The following is a 17404-nucleotide window of genomic DNA, read 5'->3' as shown; positions in this document are numbered from 1 at the left end:
TAAAATTTATCTAAATGCCAGTCATGTGACTAGAACAGCCCCAGACCTGTCTCATTATAACATATTTTACTTACTGTAAGGCACCAGGGATTGTATGCTACCCCATTATTTCATGTCTCAATAAGAGAATTATTTAAATGCTGCCAATTATAAGTTACAGTATATCATGAATTATAAGTAGTATTCCAGTATAAGAAATGTCAAAACTGCCGGGCACAGTGGCTCATGCCTGTAATCCCAGCGCTTTGGGAAGCCGAGGAGTGTGGATCACGAGGTCAAGAGATTGAGACCATCCTGGTCAACATGGTGAAACCCCATCTCTACTAAACATACAAAAAAATTAGCTGGGCATGGTGCCGCGTGCCTGTAACCCCAGCTACTCAGGAGGCTGAGGCAGGAGAACTGCCTGAACCCAGGAGGCGGAGGTTGCAGTGAGCCGAGATCGCGCCATAGCACTCCAGCTTGGGTAACAAGAGCGAAACTCTGTCTCAAAAAAAAAAAAAAGAAATGTCAAAACTTGGAGATAATGGTCATTTTAGAATCACTAAAATACAATGGTACCTGTAATCTTTAAAACATATCTCAAAGTGTAGCGATAATTGTATCCTCTCACTTAATTTGAATATTGTCTTTAGAAGTATTAGTAAAAAATTATAATAATCTAACAATTAATGAGCTATAATTTGTGTTAGGAACTCTTCTATATCTTTTGTGTGGAATCTCATTTAAGCATTACTTAATCTCATTACATCTTACAGTTTCCTGTGAGAAAGCTACTACATTTATTCCCATTTCATTGATGAGGAAATTGGGACAGAAAAAGGCCAAGCAACAGCTGGGAAGTGATAGAGCTTAAAGCAGGATTCCAGCCCAAGTTGAATGCGATCCAAGGGCTATGCTCTTTCTATTCAGATAGGCTGCTCTTTCATTAATACAGTGAGTAATGAGAGGTAATAAATAGTGTGCTTTCTTCACGGGAAAATTAAATGTTTGTTTTGAAGGCAGAGGAATAGCAGACTATTCAGTATTTGCAATTACATGACTCATTGATACGGCTTTAGATAGTGCACTACCACATGACGCAAGCTGAAGTTTCTGGTCATGCTAAGTATCTTATTTTACCACTAAAAATTCTATTGTTAGAAAAATTTTAAATGCTTAATGCTATATTATAGTAAGTGTATTATGTATTTGTTTAAATGTCTCATTTTTGGTGGGGAATGCAAAGTAGAGTGAGATACTTTGTTTTTTGTTTTTTTTGTTTTGTTTTATAAAGACGGCGTTTCACCATGTTGGTCAGGTTGGTCTTGAACCCCTGACCTCAGGTGATCCGCCCGCCTTGGCCTCCAAAGTGCCTGGATTACAGGTGTGAGCCACCATGCCCGGCCAAAGTGCGATATTTGGAAGCCAGGTCTTTTTTTGCTGAAGTACACACATAAGGTAATATGCGTCTGTGAATGTGTTTCCTTTGGCCTTCCATGCTTGATTTACAGAGTCAGTAGCCATATGAAGATGAAAAAGAAGCTTGATCCAGTGAGCACATATGAGGTTCTCTATGAAAATGTTTCAGTTTACAACATATGTTTCTCTTATTTTTAAGTCTTTTAAAATAGGAAATCCAATTGTTTCAAGAAAATTATTAGAAATTATTTTGTGTAACTCATTACCTTTTAATTGCAACACTTTCTTGATAGTAATTTGACCAGAATATCTCTGAATCTTTCACAGAAGTGTGTTGGTCAATTATCTGGGGCTGCAGTACAGAAAGGAAAAATTACACTAAATGAACACCTAAGAGGTAAAAACCATATTTTACTTAAAAAGTCATTTACAGAATTTTTTTTAAAACATCATCACTGATATATTCTAATAGCTGAAGAAAATCACATGCCTAATAAGTCTTTAATTATGGATGGGTGGGTGAAGAGATGGGTGGACAGATGGGTATATGGATGGATGGATGGACAGGTGAATGAATGGATACATAGACAGATGGATGAATGAATGTTCCCTATGCTCTCATGTCTCTGTTTTCTCACAGGCTATTCCGTTTGCCTGGAACATGCTTCTTCAGTTCACCACTCAGCTAACTCCTGGGCATCCTTCAAGATTCAGCTGAGATGTGCCCTCTCCAGAAAGCTCTCCCCGATGATTGTACCTGGGAAAGGTGACCTAGGTGTCCTGCTGTTTGCTACTGTTGTGCCAGGTGTCTCTCTCCACAATAAGTTTTCCTGTTTTCCTGTGCTGGACTGTAGGCCTGGCTCACGTTACCTGCAGGCTCTGAGGCCTCTGAGCAGTCCCCGTCTTTGACTCTGTGTATGTAGCACTGGCCCCACTGCCTGTCATGGAACAGGAACACAAGGAATGTTTCATGAAATTTGAACAAAAGTGAAAGTAATGAAGACCATCTGTGCCTCATTTATAGAGAAAGACATGACAGTGGAAGACCCTGTGGATGAGCTGAGTGAGTTCTCATTGATTGCTCGGGTCCTGGAGCTCCAGAAAGAGAAAGACAGACCCACAGGCCTTTGATGAAGGCTGCACGTTTGCTGTAAGCCCAGCAAATGGGCTTAGGTCTTAGCTCCTAAGGTGTTCTCAGGGGTGGGGTCCACAGAATCACAGCCCATTCCACACTGAGGGGGTTGGGATCTGAACAGCCAGCTCAGAACAGATATCCACCCAAGTCAGGTTCTGCACGTTTGGTTTGGCAAGTGGAAGACTCTGCCAGGAAACCTCAGTCCTGAGGCTGGATGCAGGGAAGCCCACACCATCAGCATGGGGCTGCAGCGCTCTAAGTAAATCCACAGTCTGGAAAGACTGAGGAAGGGCGTGGAAAGGGAATAATGAAAATAGCTGTTAGTGACGTAGCCGAATGAATAGGGCGCGCCTCTGGAAGCAGGAACTTTTCATGAGCTGCGTCTCCAGCCTGGTTGCCCTCCGCCCTGGCTCCAGTCCCCAGCTGTGCAGATACAGAGAAGGCTGGAGGAGAGAAAGACGAGATAGAGGTGATCACACAGCTGTGTCTCCATTGAGCTCGCATCTGCCTTTACTAAAGCCCACCCGGGGCTGTGGGCCTGAGGTTGCCAGTGTGATTAGCACTGCATAAATAATATTTATCTTGACTCGAGGCTCCCCTCACGTCATTTCGTCTCCAGGGGGTCTGGTCTCCACCTTGGTCATTGCGTCATGTTTAATTGTCTTTTCCAGCCTGTAAGTCCCCATGGACTTTTGCACGCAAGTCCAGTGTCTCCCTCGCCCCGTCCTAGTCCCTGAGTTGCTGGGGTCACAGGGTGTGTCCTTCTCATTGTACACACATCAAGGAGAGCCAGGATATGCCCTGAATATGAAGAATTCCGTGAGAACATTGCATAGGCTTGGGCCTTGATGTCGCAAGATCTAGAATATCAAGTCTTCATCAAACTGGACTCTCTGTGAGACAAAAGTGGCAAGAAAGGGTACCCGTGGTCTCAAACAGCTGAGGGAAAGTGTATCCTGTGAGCCAGCAAGGCAGGGTGGGGCCCCAGTAACAGTCATAAAATGCAAAGATGCCTTCCCAGCAGGGCTGCCAGAACCGAGCTTTCGGTGGCCCCAGGGGGGCTCCTGAGGTGGGCTCTCCATAAGCAGATGCCAGCCTCCCAAATGTTCTCCATACACTCATTGCTCTCACCCTGAGCTTTGTCCAGACTCCTTCCGAAGAGTTTGCACTGAGCTATGGGGCTGGTTCCTCTCTTATCCCTGGTACTAAGGAAGGAAGGACAAAACAGGATGAGGTGAAGGGCTATGACGTGGTGAGGTTTAATTATTCAATCATGGTTCCAAATTATTAAACATGACTGTTGCATAATGACGTAATTGGCTGAGGATGTGCTTTTGTGTGGCCACGTAAACTCCAGGAAACTGTGTCTTCATTAGTTAATCACGAGGTCAGGCCTGTGGGCAGCTCGTTTGGCTCTTCCCAAACGTGGGGAAGGTGTTGGTGCCTCAAGAGTGCCAAAGTGACAGAGGTCAGGGTGAAGTGAGGACTCTCAGGGATCATCTCTCCTCAGTCCACACCCGTCCTTTCCAGGTGGCTCCCAGTGTCCTTCCTCGTGAGTAGCAGGAAGACAGACCTAACCCACCGGCGGCAGGCGACCCAGCCAGAGAGAAATGGGAACCTGGGTTCCGAAGAGGCCCCAGACCTTGCAGCTGGTGGTGACAAGAGTCCACCTGGCCCAGAGGATTGAGGGCCTAGAGTGGGAGCTGTCCCTGCTCCTCCAGGGGCTGATGGCAGCTCCAGTACGAGAAGGAGCAGGCCCAGCAGACACACCCACCCAGGGGTTACTGAGTCACGCCAGATGCTACTGCGGGGGCCACCTGCCAGAGGCGCCTTCACCACCAAGTACAGGATCAGGTTCCCCTGGTAAGAAGGAGTGGGCGTCTGAGGCCTGGGCTGTGTGTTGGATTTATGATGTGCTCCTTTGATAGGGTTACAGACATCTGGATTTCTTTCAGAGCCTGGACCTCGACTTACGCTGAGTGTTGCCTTCTATCCTTTGGAGTGGGGGAAAATAGTGCCACCCACATTGAGAAAATCAATGTGCACTCCCATCACTGAGTCCATCCTTCAGTCCCCTCACTCAGGGTGGACCTTCAGCGTCCCCAAAGCTTCACTTGGGGCCTCTGGTTTGAGTGGTGAGAAGTGGTTGGAGTGAGGGCCACAAGAATGTTGGTGCAGCCACAGCACATCCACACCCCATCTTCCATCACACCCCGTCTTCCATCACGCCCCATCCTCCACACCCCATCTTTAATCACACCCCATCCTCCATCATGCCCCATCTTCAATTATGTCCCATCCTGCATCACACCCCATTCTCCATCACTCCCCATCTTCCATCACACCCCATCTTCAATCACACCCTATCCACCATCACATCCTATCCTCCGTCTCTCCCCATCTTCCATCACATCCTATTCTCCATCACACCTCATCCTCTGTCACCCCCATCTTCAATTATGCCTCATCTTCAATCACACCCCATCCTCCATCACTCCCCATCCTCCATCATGCCCCATCCTCCATCACACCCCACCTTCAATCATGCCCCATCTTCAATCACGCCCCATCCTCCATCATGCCCCATCTTCCATCACACCCCATCCTCCATCACGCCCCATCCTCCATCACGCCCCATCCTCCATCACGCCCCATCCTCCATCACATCTCTCAGCTGAGTCTCCAAGGCCCCAGTGTAGCTCCACTTGACCTCCTGGACAGAGTGAGGCAGGTGTTGTCTGTGGGCCAGGTCTCCAAGCCACACTGAGGACCCCCAACACCAGAGAGGACTCCCTGAGCATAGCCAGAGCCACCCCCAGTCAAACTGGAGCTCTCCACCACCCCCCAACACATATGGGCACTTCCTCCTCAGAAGGAAAGGGAACTCCCTCAATCCTCCTTCCTCCTGCGGAGGCCCCAAGTGGAACTCACTTCACTTCTCAGGCCCACTCCAGAGGCTGCTCACTCCTCAAAGGTCTTCCCCAGCCCTTCTCTGATCTCTCCTTCCTTTGTCTCCCATCTTTGTCATTTGTGCCTCTGTGTACCCGCCCTTCTAGACTGAGTTTCTCAGAGCAGGGTGTGTGGCTCGTTAACGTCAGCATGTCCCATACACACAGATGCACACACTCCCTCACACACACCCCAGCACACTGCTTTGCAAATACAGGTATTAGATGACCCATAAATGCTTTGTGCATGTAATTGACTGTAGGGACATGGCCTCTAACCCAGAAGTCACACAGGCATGTGGGGAGGCCACTTCAGCACACGGGAAGCGCACAGAAGACTGCAGAACCAGGTGCCAAACACAGTGGACAAACTAGAATGGAGGACCCTGAGGCCAGCGAGATGGCGCTCAGGCCAGAGCCCATAGGGATACCTCCAAGGCGGGGCTGGGGTTGACCATGCCCTTGGGATGTGGAATGTGGACACGGGAGAGAGGCAGGGAGAGGGAGCTTTCCAGGTGTTTAGAATGAGAGCAAGGCCGGAGAATGACATGCAAAGTATTGGGCAGGTGGAGTTCAAGAGGCATCGTTTAGGCAGAGGAACCCAAGGGCAGAAGTGGAGTGGAGAGAGTGTCCGAGCATTACCCTGCTGCTCCAGGGGTTTGTCTGCAGGGGTCCCAGCAGCTCTGCTGACCTCCAGGTGGCTTCTGCTCTTCAGGCTGGAAAAACCTTTTCAGAAATATTCCTCACTAGACAGAGGACAGTGACCCGGTCCATTTTAATAGCAGCAAGTCTCTGGGCCAGGATAGAAGGGAGTCACTTAAAAAAAAAAAAAGAAAGCCCGAGGATACAGTTTCCACTGCCTGGGGCCTCCAGGTCCCTCTCTGTGCATTCACACTGCTGCTTTTCTAGACTGCGCTCCTCAGAGCAGGATGATGCGTGCTCTGTGGCCTCTGGCTTGACGCTGCTGACCCTGCGTATCTAGAAATCTCATCCCTGCCAGCATCAGATGCCAAAACACAGCACCATATGTATCCATCCGTCCTCACTCACTGATGATCACACAGCTCAGGGCGGACCAAGGACCAGAAGGGAGGTGTCAGGGGAGAAGGCCCTGGTTCCTGGTGTTAAAATGAGCGCTCTGAATGAAGAGACCCTCAAACAGGCTTTGTGTGAGCAACACGGCTGTCTATTCATCTGGGTATGGGCAGGCTGACTCCAAAAAGAGAGTCAGCGGAGGGCGGTGGGATAGGAGTTGGTTTTATAAGTTTGGGGTAGGCAGTGGAAAGTTACAGAAGTTACAATTAAGGGTGGTTTTTGCAAGCTGGGAGGAGGTCGTAGGGTCTGGAGTCATAAGGTTGACCAAGGTCGGTTACAAGGTCCGATTGCCTTATCAACTGAGGCAGGAATAAGGAACAGTAGAAGAAGTTAATTAGGCACCACAGGGGTTGATCATTCTTCCCTTTTGGGGTTTTCCAGTTGCTTCAGACTTTCTATTTCCAGGAGGCTATCCAGAGGTACGTGTGGGTCACAGAGGTTACGATTTTGTCCACAGTGTGGTCAGACCTTACACTTGGGAGCAGCTTCTCATGCAGGGCTGCGGTGAGAGGCCTGGGGGCCCCCAAGACCTCTGACAGTCATGCCTTTACTGGGGGTCTAGGCCTGTGGATCTGTAGGATCATCCTGGAAAGGGCCAACATGGGACTCGCTCGCTAGAGTAGGAGACACTACTTGAGCCCAGGGCTGCCTCTACTGGATCCCAAACCCACCATCTGCCCAGTGACACACAGCAAACCCAGAGAGCACTGCGCATATCCCAGAAAGGGAGCAGCTGATCCAGGCTCCATAACCACTCACTGCCGAGACCCCTGGACCCTGGGCCTCCTGGCTTTCAGCCAGCGACAGGACAGCAAGGCTTCCAGCTACAAAGGCTTCGGGGGAAGCTGGAGGGCTCCAAGACTGAGGCCCTTGCCCCAGGAGGAGAGTGACTCTGAGAAGGTTAGAGCTGGAAGCGGGTCGTCGAGTCTCAAACTCCTTGTGCAGAACTGCCAGCATCTTGTTCAAACGCGGCCTTTGCTCCTGGGGGCCTGAGCATGTGCTCCACCAAGCCCAGGAGGTGCCCAGGCTATGGACCTCACTTTGATGCCCAGGTCATAGGCCCTGGTGAGAAAAGCGGATTTCCTTCTAAGGTCGACGAATAGTGACTGGAGGGTTTCAGCAGGAGAATAATTTGGTCTGGGGATACACTAGTTTGGGAGAGCTGGGGGAAGATCACAGATTCTGTTAGTTCCTGAGCTTGAGCCTCCTACTAGATACCCAAATCCGATGCAAGGTGGGCAGCTGTGTGGATGAAGCCAGAGCTCGGGGTGCTGTAGGAGCTGGACAGGAGAGAGCCTGCAGGGAGCCCGTCATCCCCGAATCCACCCAGAGCCAGCCTCGTGCAGGGTCAGCCCACACAGCTGCCAGTTGCTCCCACTTCTTCTTAGTAGAGATGGTCCTGGACGTACCTTCTTTTGGCTTTGCAGTGGACTTATTGGGATAGTAAATGCATTTTTGAGCCTGCAATCCCAGCACTTAGGCAGCCAAGGTGGGCGGATCACCTGAGGTCAGGTGTTCGAGACCAGCCTGGCCAACATGACAAAACTGCATCTCTACTAAAAATACAGAAATTAGCCAGGAGTGTCAGGCAACTGTAATCCAAGCTGGTTGGGAGGCTGAGGTATGAGAATTGCTTGAACCCAGAAGGCCAAGATTACAGAGAGCCGAGATGACACCACTGCACTCCAGCCTAGGCGACAGAGCAAGAATTCATATCAAAAAAAAAAAAAAAAAAAGAAAAGAAAGAAAACACATTTGAAGCTATAGCAGGAGCCAACATATAAATACAGGGGAGATCACTGAAAATTTATCTTCAGTTGTTAGGTTCATGTGTTCTTATTAGACTTCAAAGTAAATGTGACCTGGTTAAGTTTAAAATGTTCTGAGGCTGGAAATCAAGACATTTTTTAACTTCTGTCATTTATACAATCGATCTACGGGAATCCGGATTTTTGTGAATCACGTGCCAAGTAACAAAACGCCTTGGGACGCAGATGCTCCTGTGTCTGGGATGCTGTCTGGCCTCCATTTCACAGGTTTGGATTTCCCAGAGGAGCCTGCTGCTCCTGCTGCTCCTACAGAATCGGTTACAGGTGGTTTATTGCCTGTTTGACACACTTCTAAAAGGATCATGCGGGCAGTAATACTCACCTACTGACAAGAAACTCTGGGAGCCGCTGTGACCTGAAGGGTAGGAGCAGGGCTCTGCCTGCTCCTCACAGGGAAGCCCCGCCCCACACATCCCATAAGGGGGACCCATCACCCCTCCTGTGTGGGCAGTGGCTCTGGGGAAAATGCCTCAGCATTTCTGTGTTTGGGGCCCTCCCTGCCCTGATCCTTCCTGTACCCAGCACAGAAGAAGAGGACAGACAGCAGGATTCAGTAGGGCCTCCGGCCATTGCACCACCCACATTCCTCCCTTCCAGTCTCAACACAACAACATGTTGTATTTCCCGGACAGTCAATCAGGCCAGCACCCACTTGCCAAGGACAGTGCAACCTCTGTGGGAAACCCTCCCCATCACACACCTGCCACCAAGGACCGCCCAGCCCCCACAGGGGACCCTCCCCCATTACACACCCACCATCAAGGATGGCCCAGTCCCCACAGGGGACCCTCCACCATTACACACCTGCCACCAAAGACAACCCAGTCCCCACAGGGGACTCTCCACCTTTACACACCGGCCATCAAGGATGGCCCAGCCCCGGGGGACCCTCCCCATCACCCACCCACCACCAAAGATGACCCAGCCCCCACAGGGGACCCTCCACCAACACACACCCGCCCCCAAAGCAACCCAGTCCCCACAGGGGACCTTCCACCAATACACACCCGCCACCAAGGATGGCCCAGCCTCCTTAATGTCTCCCTGGACTCCCCAGAAGTTCTCCCTAGAACTTCCCAAGGACATTTGATGCAGGAGGAAGATAAGAGAAGAGGAGACGCAAAGACATCTCCACCATGGTTTTGATGACTGCTAGGCCTTCTCACCCAGGAAAGGGTCATACACTCGTGTCGCGCCTGCAGAGGGCTTCACCCTGCCACAGAAAGGGATGTCATGGGGCTGTGCTTTGGCGAAAACTTATGCCCCAGCCAAGACAATAGTGAAATACACAAGGTACTTCCATTACACACACAGAGGGGGCCAAGGCCTAATGAAAACTCCTTGCCAAGGAGAAGCTCTGCGGGGTCCCTGTTACTACAAGTGTGATTCATGCACGTGCTTGGAGGGCTGCAGTTAGAAAAACAAATCCCACACGGGAAGCTCTGATGTGTGGCTGGCATCCCAGAAGCACCAGGCTTGTTAATTGATCATTTGCATTTTGAGGCAGTTCTGAGGTCACAGTGAGGGATCTCACCCTTAATGTGAAAAGTGGGGACAGTACAGCCAGCAGCAGCTGCAGAACGCTGCTAAGGTGACACCTGAGTCCTCTGTGAAGTCCCCTTTTCTCCCCAGGCCTCCACAGAGGCCTGGGGGTGCCTGCCATGGATCTGGGGCCTGAGGAAGCATCATCTAGACACAGGCCTGACCCCACACCCCAGCTCCACACACGTGAGCTGTCCCGCCAGAGAGTGAGAGGAGAAGAACAAGTCACCTCCGTTCTCCTGCAGGGTGCAAATGAAAAGAGGCGCCAGGCAGAGGCACTTGTTTCTGTCGACATCAAGACACGTGGACAATTAGGAATAAGTAACACACACAAACACGTTCACAGCCAGAAACATGCCTGAATGAATCAACTCTTCATCATCTACCTGTGGATTGCCTATTTTGTTAAGTAGTAAAAGTTTTTAATTTTAAAATTATATTCAAGTTTTATTGTATATATTCTGTACCTAAACTTCTTTACACAGCATTAAAGTTTCATAATTTTAAAATGCCCACCATTCATATCTTAGTATTCTTTTTTTTTTTTCTTTTTTTTTGAGATGAAGGCTTGCTGTCGCCCAGGCTGGGGTGCAGTGGTACGATCTCAGCTCCACCTCCCAGGTTCAAGCAATTCTCCTGCCTCAGTCTCCTGAGTAGCTGGGATTACAGGCATGCACCACCATGCCTGGCTAATTTTTGTGTTTATGGTAGAGATGGGGTTTCACCATGTTGGTCAGGCTCGTCTTGAACTCCTGACCTCGTGATCCGCCCACCTCGGCCTCCCAAAGTGCTGGGATTACAGGCATGGGCCACCGCGCCCGGCCTATTCTTTCATTTCTCTTTGGTGGCCAAGGGTAGATACTAAATCCTGTGGTCAGCATGAGCATATTTTGTGTTCTGATGTTCCCTCCTCCTTCTTCTTTCTTCTTTCTCCTTTCTTCCTCCTCCTCCTCCTCCTCCTTCTTTTCTTCTTCTTGTCCTTTTTTTTTAAACTTTTTTAGACAAAGTCTCACTTTGTTGCCCAGGCTGGAATGCAGTGGAACAGTCGTAGCTCACTGCAACCTCTGTCTCCCGGGCTCAAGTGATCCTTCTGCCTCAGCTTCAGGAGTAACTGAGACTACATACCTAGCTCATTTTTTTTTTTCTTTTTCTTTGGAGAAAAAGAGTTCTTGCTATGTTGCCCAGGCTGGTTCTCAAGCTCCTGACCTCTAGCAATCCTCCTCCACTGGCCTCCCAAAGTTCTGGGATTACGGGCGTGAGCCACTATACCCGGCCTGCTCGGTTTTGTTTTTGCATTTTTTCCCCTATAATAACATTTCTCCATATCTAAACAGGAAAATATCAGTTTTTACTTGGACATTTTAGCTATAGAGTATTGGTTTACAGGAAAATGTTTTTTCTTGTCAATCATTTCATTGTAATATATTTTGTATAGGTGGCATTATTATGTTATAGGGTTTGAGTGAATTTTGGACTTTGGTTATATTTTCAGGTTCCTTTCCAAAATTATCATTCCAGATGTGCCTGACCCTGGAGCCTAGACTGGGTTCTCCACCTCAAGTCCACACACGGCTGTGAGGGCATTCCAAGTGGCCTGTGGGGAGCAGACAGCCCACCCTGCTAGGCCCTCTCACCCTACCGGCCACCTCTGCTCAGAGCTCAAAGGCAGCTTATCCTGCTTTTTCTGCTTTCTTCTCAATGTAGCTTTTTATTGTTATTATCATTTTTGAAATGGAGTCTTACTTTGTCACCCAGGCTAGACCGCAGTGGTGTGATCTCAGCTCACTGCAACCTCCACCTCCCCGGTTCAAGCGATTCTCCTTCCTCAGCCTCCTGAGTAGCTGGGACTACAGGTGCCCACCACCACGCCCGGCTAATTTTTATATTTTTAGTAGAGACAGGGTTTCATCATGTTGGCCAGGCTGGTCTCGAACTCCTGACCTGAGGTCATCCATCTGTCTTGGCCTCCCAAAGTGCTGGGATTACAGGCGTGAGCCACCGTGCCCAGCCTCAACCTGGAAGGTGGTCACGGAGACTGAGGCTGAGGAGAGAGGACAGAGGTGTGTCTGGAATTCACCGTCTCCCCTGCAATAGGTACTTGCAGATTCGAGGTCCTGCATGACCGTCAGTAAGGGGTTTGCAAAGCCCGGGGGTCAAAGGCCAGCCTGATGCGCGAGGGGCACGGCCGGACGGCAGGGAGCACAGGTGCAGGACCTGTCTCATTTGTCAGTGAGGAAGAGAGATACTAGAGCGTGCTGATGTGTTAACAAGGCAACCTCAAGGGACGTGCCAGAGAGAAAGGGGGAGGGAGTCATGGATGGACTGAGAGCTCCGAGGGGAGAGAAATGGATGGGATCAAAGCTCTGGCGAAGGAGACACGACTCAGAAAGAAGAGCAGCCACGAGGAAGCACACAGACCCGGGGTTGAGGGGCCTCACTGGAGTGCAAGGAGTTTCTACCCGTGGGGGGGCCAGGCCAGGGAAGAGCGTGATAACCTCAGGGACCCAAGGCTTCCTGGCTCTTCCTCAGCTCCCACCCAGCCCTCTCAGAGCAGTGAGCCCACCCGCCTTCTCTCCCTCGTCCTCTCTCTCTCTCCTCTGCCCCTCTGCCATTCTCTTTTTCCATCTCCCTCCCTCTCATTCTCTCTCTCATCCTCTTTCTCCCTCGTTCTGTCTCTTCTCTCTCTCTGCCTCCCTCTCTCATTCCCTCTCATTTTCTCTCACTGTCTCTCATTCCCCCCCCTCTTCCTCTCATTCTCTCTCTCATTCCCCTCTCCCTCATTCTCTCTCCCTCTCATTCTCTCTCCCATTCCCCTCTCCCTCACTCTCTCTCCCTCTCCATAATGCTCAATGTCCTCCTCTGCTTCTCTGGGAAAACTACCCTGCCGATAGCCTGGGGTCTCTAAAGGTACTGAGGCTCAGAACTGCCTCTGACTGGGTTTTTGCACTTCAAATTTTCAGTTCCAAGACAGGAGAAAGGGCAGAATTGGGCAGACAACCACCATACCCTCCCTTCCCACCCCCAGCCCCCGGGGCCAACTTGCCCCGATTCCTTACTCCAGTGGCCCATGGAGGGGGGATCCACCAGGGTTCAGGCCCTGACCGGGGCTGGATGAATAGATCCCATAAGGTCCCGCCCTAGGGGCAGCATCCAGTGGGAGAGACAGTCACTAATCAAACGACCGCACCAAGGAGGGCGAAGCTGCCCCTATGCTTGGGGCTGAGAAAGAGAAACATAGGGCCTGAAATTGGGGCAGTGGGGCAGTCCCGTTGGTGAGCGGGACCTCAGGGCCCCCCCCCCACTCTCCCCTCCCCACCCCCGCCTCTAGGGTTAGGAGGACTGGAGAGGCCAGGGAGCCTGCAGGCCCAGGAGGGGTGCAGAGGGGTCTCCAGAGCCACAGGAAGCCAGGAAGAGGGCTTGTGTTTGGTGAGGAGAACAGAGAGGATCAGACCTGCGCATCTGAAAAGATCCTCCAGCTTCACATAAACGAGGACTGCACCGGCTTTCCACATCTCACTTGGTTCTTTCCTTCTTAAATGAACCAGCTTGTGTGACAGAGGATGACAGCTTTCATTTATTTCATTTCCTAGCACTTAGCACCAACAGCCAAATAATTTATTTTCTGTCTTCTTCCACTAGAACGTAAGTTCCAAGAGTTCCGTGTGCTTTGTTCACTGTTACATCTCTAGCACCTAGGGCAAAGTCTGAGATCTGTTAAATACATTTTTAGGCAGCCATTGGTTTGGGCTGAGCTCCTGCAATAGACCCAAAGGGCAAACCAAAATGGAGTTACTCCTGCCAAACTTTCATGGCACCAAACTGAAACTAAGTTGTTTACTTAACCTTGCAAGGGATCAGGAGAGAGAGGTAATAGCCAAATCCCCAAACAGGCCAGTTTTAACCAGCGGGAGGAAGTCCCCTCTTCTTTAACCTTTGTGAGAAAAGTAACTTTCTATTAACCAACCCGCCTTCTGCTTTCTGTTTGTTTTCCTCAGCCCTTTTCTGTTTATAAAGTCACCCTCCTCTGCTGGCCTTATCAAAACACTCCTTCTATTTTATGGAATGGAATGTTGCTCAATTCTGCAGTCACAAATAAAAGCCAATTAAGATCATTAAACTACATTGGTTGTAATTTTTGTCTTTTGACAAATGTAATAAGCACTCAATAAACATGTGAAAGAGAGAGAGAGAGAGAGAGAGAGGGAGAGAGAGAGAGAGACCTCATGGCGGAAGGAAGGAGACTTCTCTGCATTTTCACAGGCAGGCAGTCCCCAAGATGCACGTGTAAGCACCCAGCAGATTTTGTGGGCTATGTGTCGGTGTAGTAAGAAAGACAAGGCCTCCGGAATCCACAAAGAACTAAAGCAGATTTACAAGAAAAAAAAAAACAAGCCCATTCAAACGTTGGCGAAGCATATGAACAGACACTTTTCAAAAGAAGACATATATGAGGCCAACAAACATACGAAAAAATGCTCAACATCACTGGTCATTGGAGAAATGCAAATCAAAACCACACTGAGATACCATCTCACGCCAGTTAGAATGGTGATCATTAAAAAATCTGGAGACAACAGATGCTGGAGAGGATGTGGAGAAATAGGAACACTTTTACACTGTTGGTGGGAGTGTAAATTAGTTCAACCATTGTGGAAGACAGTGTGGCGATTCCTCAAGGACCTAGAAATAGAAATTCCATTTGACCCAGCAATCCCATTACTGGGCATATATCCAAAGGATTATAAATCATTCTATTATAAAGACACATGCACATGTATGTTCATTTCTGCACTGTTTGGAATAGCAAAGACCTGGAACCAACCCAAATGCCCATCGATAATAGACTGGACAAGGAAAATGTGGCACATATACACCATGGAATACTGTGCAGCCATCAAAAATGATGAGTTCATGTCCTTTGTAGGACATGTCCTTTCAGGGACATGGATGAATCTGGAAACCATCATTCTCAGTAAACTGACACAGGAACACAAAATCAAACACTGCATGTTCTCACTCATAGGAGGGTGTTGAACAATGAAAACACATAGACACAGAGAGGGGAGCATCACATACGTCTGCTGGGGATGGCTAGGGGAGGGACAGCAGGGGGTGGGGAGGTTGGAGAGAGATAACATGGGGGGAAATGCTAGATGTAGGTGACGGGGGGATGGAGGCAGCAAACCACCTTGCCATGCGTGTACCTATGCAACAATCCTGCATGATCTGCACATGTACCCCAGAACCTAAAGTATAATTAAAAAAAAAAAAAAAGGCAAAGCCTGTGTCCAAAGAGCTGGGTTTGAGAATGAGTTTTGTCACTTACTAGAATGAGACCTTTGTCAAGTTTCTGAACATCTGAACTTCCAGCTCCTCAAATGTAAAATGGGTGTGACAACGCCCACTTTACCGAGTTATTGCAGAGGCTGAATGCTAGCTGTGATTAAGAAGCGCTGTGTACACTGCAGAGCATTATGCAAATGGTAGTCTGACTCCCAGGAGTCAGAGGAAGACGGGGCCAGGTGGCTTTCTGGGTGTCCATTGCAACATCAGGGAGAGGAGTGAAGCCACAGGGATGACAGCGGCCATGGCAGGTCCTGCTGCTGCCCATGACACACTCACTCCTGGAGCCAGAGTCTGTGTTTGTCATCTGAATTTCCCAGCTAGTTTAGAGTTTATGACATCAGAGCACATTGCTATAGAAGACAGCAAAATCCCAGAAAAAGCTTGGGCCAAGTGCATTGCAGACAAATGGACTCCAAGTGTGGTTTGTCCTTGCCCTTAGAATACAGTTATTTAAAAAAAAAAAAAGCTTTCTACAGAGGAGAAAAACCTTTCTTCCACTGCGCCTTGCACATTTGATCTGATTGCACAGTGTGGGGTGGGGACAGTGAGACCGACACCCTACAATGTAAATGGCTTCCAGGAAGTCAATAACAGATTCTAAATTTAAACCTGGATCTACTGGCAATTGTTCTCCGTTTCCTTAGCTGCCACTTGTGAGTTTCCACTATGGAAACCGGAGAAAATCAGTGAAGCCAGTGGAATGATTTTTTAAAAGCATAGGGTTTGAAGTCAGAAGGCCAGAATCCGGAGTCCTGGTTCTCACACCTACTGGCCTTTTTTTCTTTTTTAGAGGGCGTGGCTGGAGTGCAATGGCATGATCTCGGCATGATCTCAGCTCATCGCAACCTCCGCCTCCCAGGTTCAAGCGATTCTCCTGCCTCAGCCTCCTGAGTAGCTGGGATTACAGGCACGCGCCACCACGCCTGGCTAATTTTGTGTTTTTAGTAGAGACAGGGTTTCTCCATGTTGGTCAGGCTGGTCTTGAACCCCTGACCTCAGATGATCCACCCACCTAGGCCTCCCCAAGTGCTGGGATTACAGGCATGCGCCACCACGCCCGGCCTGGCCTGTCATTTTAACCCGTCTGAGGAGCCGGGGTTCTTGGTATAAAGAGGGGATGATAATTCCCGGGGCACCGGCCTGTTGAAGGTTTCACTGGGATAACGCGGACTCACAGGCCATAAACCACCCAACCGATGATGAGTACTCGCTACACTTCTCCTGCAGCTGGTTTTGATTTTAAGTAAGTAACCCGCAAGTCTGTATCCATCTCTAGGCACTCTGGGGGAAAGCGGTGGGGATAAAGGAGGGATGAAGCCCCAGCTCTGGCTGCAGCGGAGCCAACATCCCGTCAGAAAAGGGGCGCCCCGACCCTCCCCACAACCCCGGACTGCTGTTCTCAGGCAGGGAGCTCCAACCCGCAGGGGCCGAGCTCCGCCGCCAGATGGCGCCGCGGCACAGGACGCCGCGCAGGGCGCCGGGCTCCTGCAGGAGGGGAGGAGCCCGGCAAGGGTTCAAGGGCAAAGCTGTAGGTTACGGGCGAGCGGCGGGAGCGGGGCGCCAGGCAGGGATAAGCAGGAGCACCCTCCGTCAGCCTGGTTCTCTAAAGAGCGGATACTTCGAGGAAAGACTCCGAATCAGGCATCCAACAACTGCGGAGCGGGACGGCGCTGGCCCAAGGAAGTCCCAGTCGGCCCGAGCCCGGGCGGCCTCGCCCTTGCAGGAGGCGCTGGACCCGCTTCGGGAACGTGAGGTCCAGAGGTCGGGCAGGGCGCGGCGGTGCAGGATCGATTCCCTGTCGGGGAGCAAAGGGGCATGAGAGATCAGCTTGGCCTGGGGAGTAGGGGCCACATTACAAACCTCATATTAAGCAAAAGGCAAGAGGGCGTTCAGAGTGCAGCTAGGAGTCCCCGCGAGTTCCTAGCAAGGCAGGGATTGATGAAAACTCCTCTTGAGGAAAACAGCCCTGAGCCTGAACCAGTATCCTTTAGGCTGCCAGCCTGGTTTAGGGGCGAGAAGCAAAACAGATTTCCTTTTGGCAAAGCGCAGGTCCTCACTGGCTACACTGTTAGTTTTCTGGGAGCTGATGCCATGCGCATAGTAGGTGT

At 50.0% G+C, this 17404-nt stretch overlaps 1 long non-coding RNA gene across 1 annotated transcript; it reads left to right on the top strand.

Moving 5' to 3' along the window:
* The first annotated feature begins 686 nt into the window (after positions 1-686).
* Positions 687-3847, top strand: LOC141581557 (uncharacterized). The gene is made up of 3 exons (XR_012514254.1): positions 687-936; positions 1729-1798; positions 2042-3847. It is a non-coding gene; the product is annotated as an uncharacterized LOC141581557 (long non-coding RNA).
* The last annotated feature ends 13557 nt before the right edge of the window (positions 3848-17404 follow it).

The sequence above is a fragment of the Saimiri boliviensis genome, chromosome 16, assembly GCF_048565385.1.
Source record: "Saimiri boliviensis isolate mSaiBol1 chromosome 16, mSaiBol1.pri, whole genome shotgun sequence".
In the NCBI taxonomy this organism is placed as follows: Eukaryota; Metazoa; Chordata; class Mammalia; order Primates; family Cebidae; genus Saimiri; species Saimiri boliviensis.
Note: the sequence above shows the minus strand (reverse complement) of the source record. Positions and strands in the feature narration are given on the sequence as shown.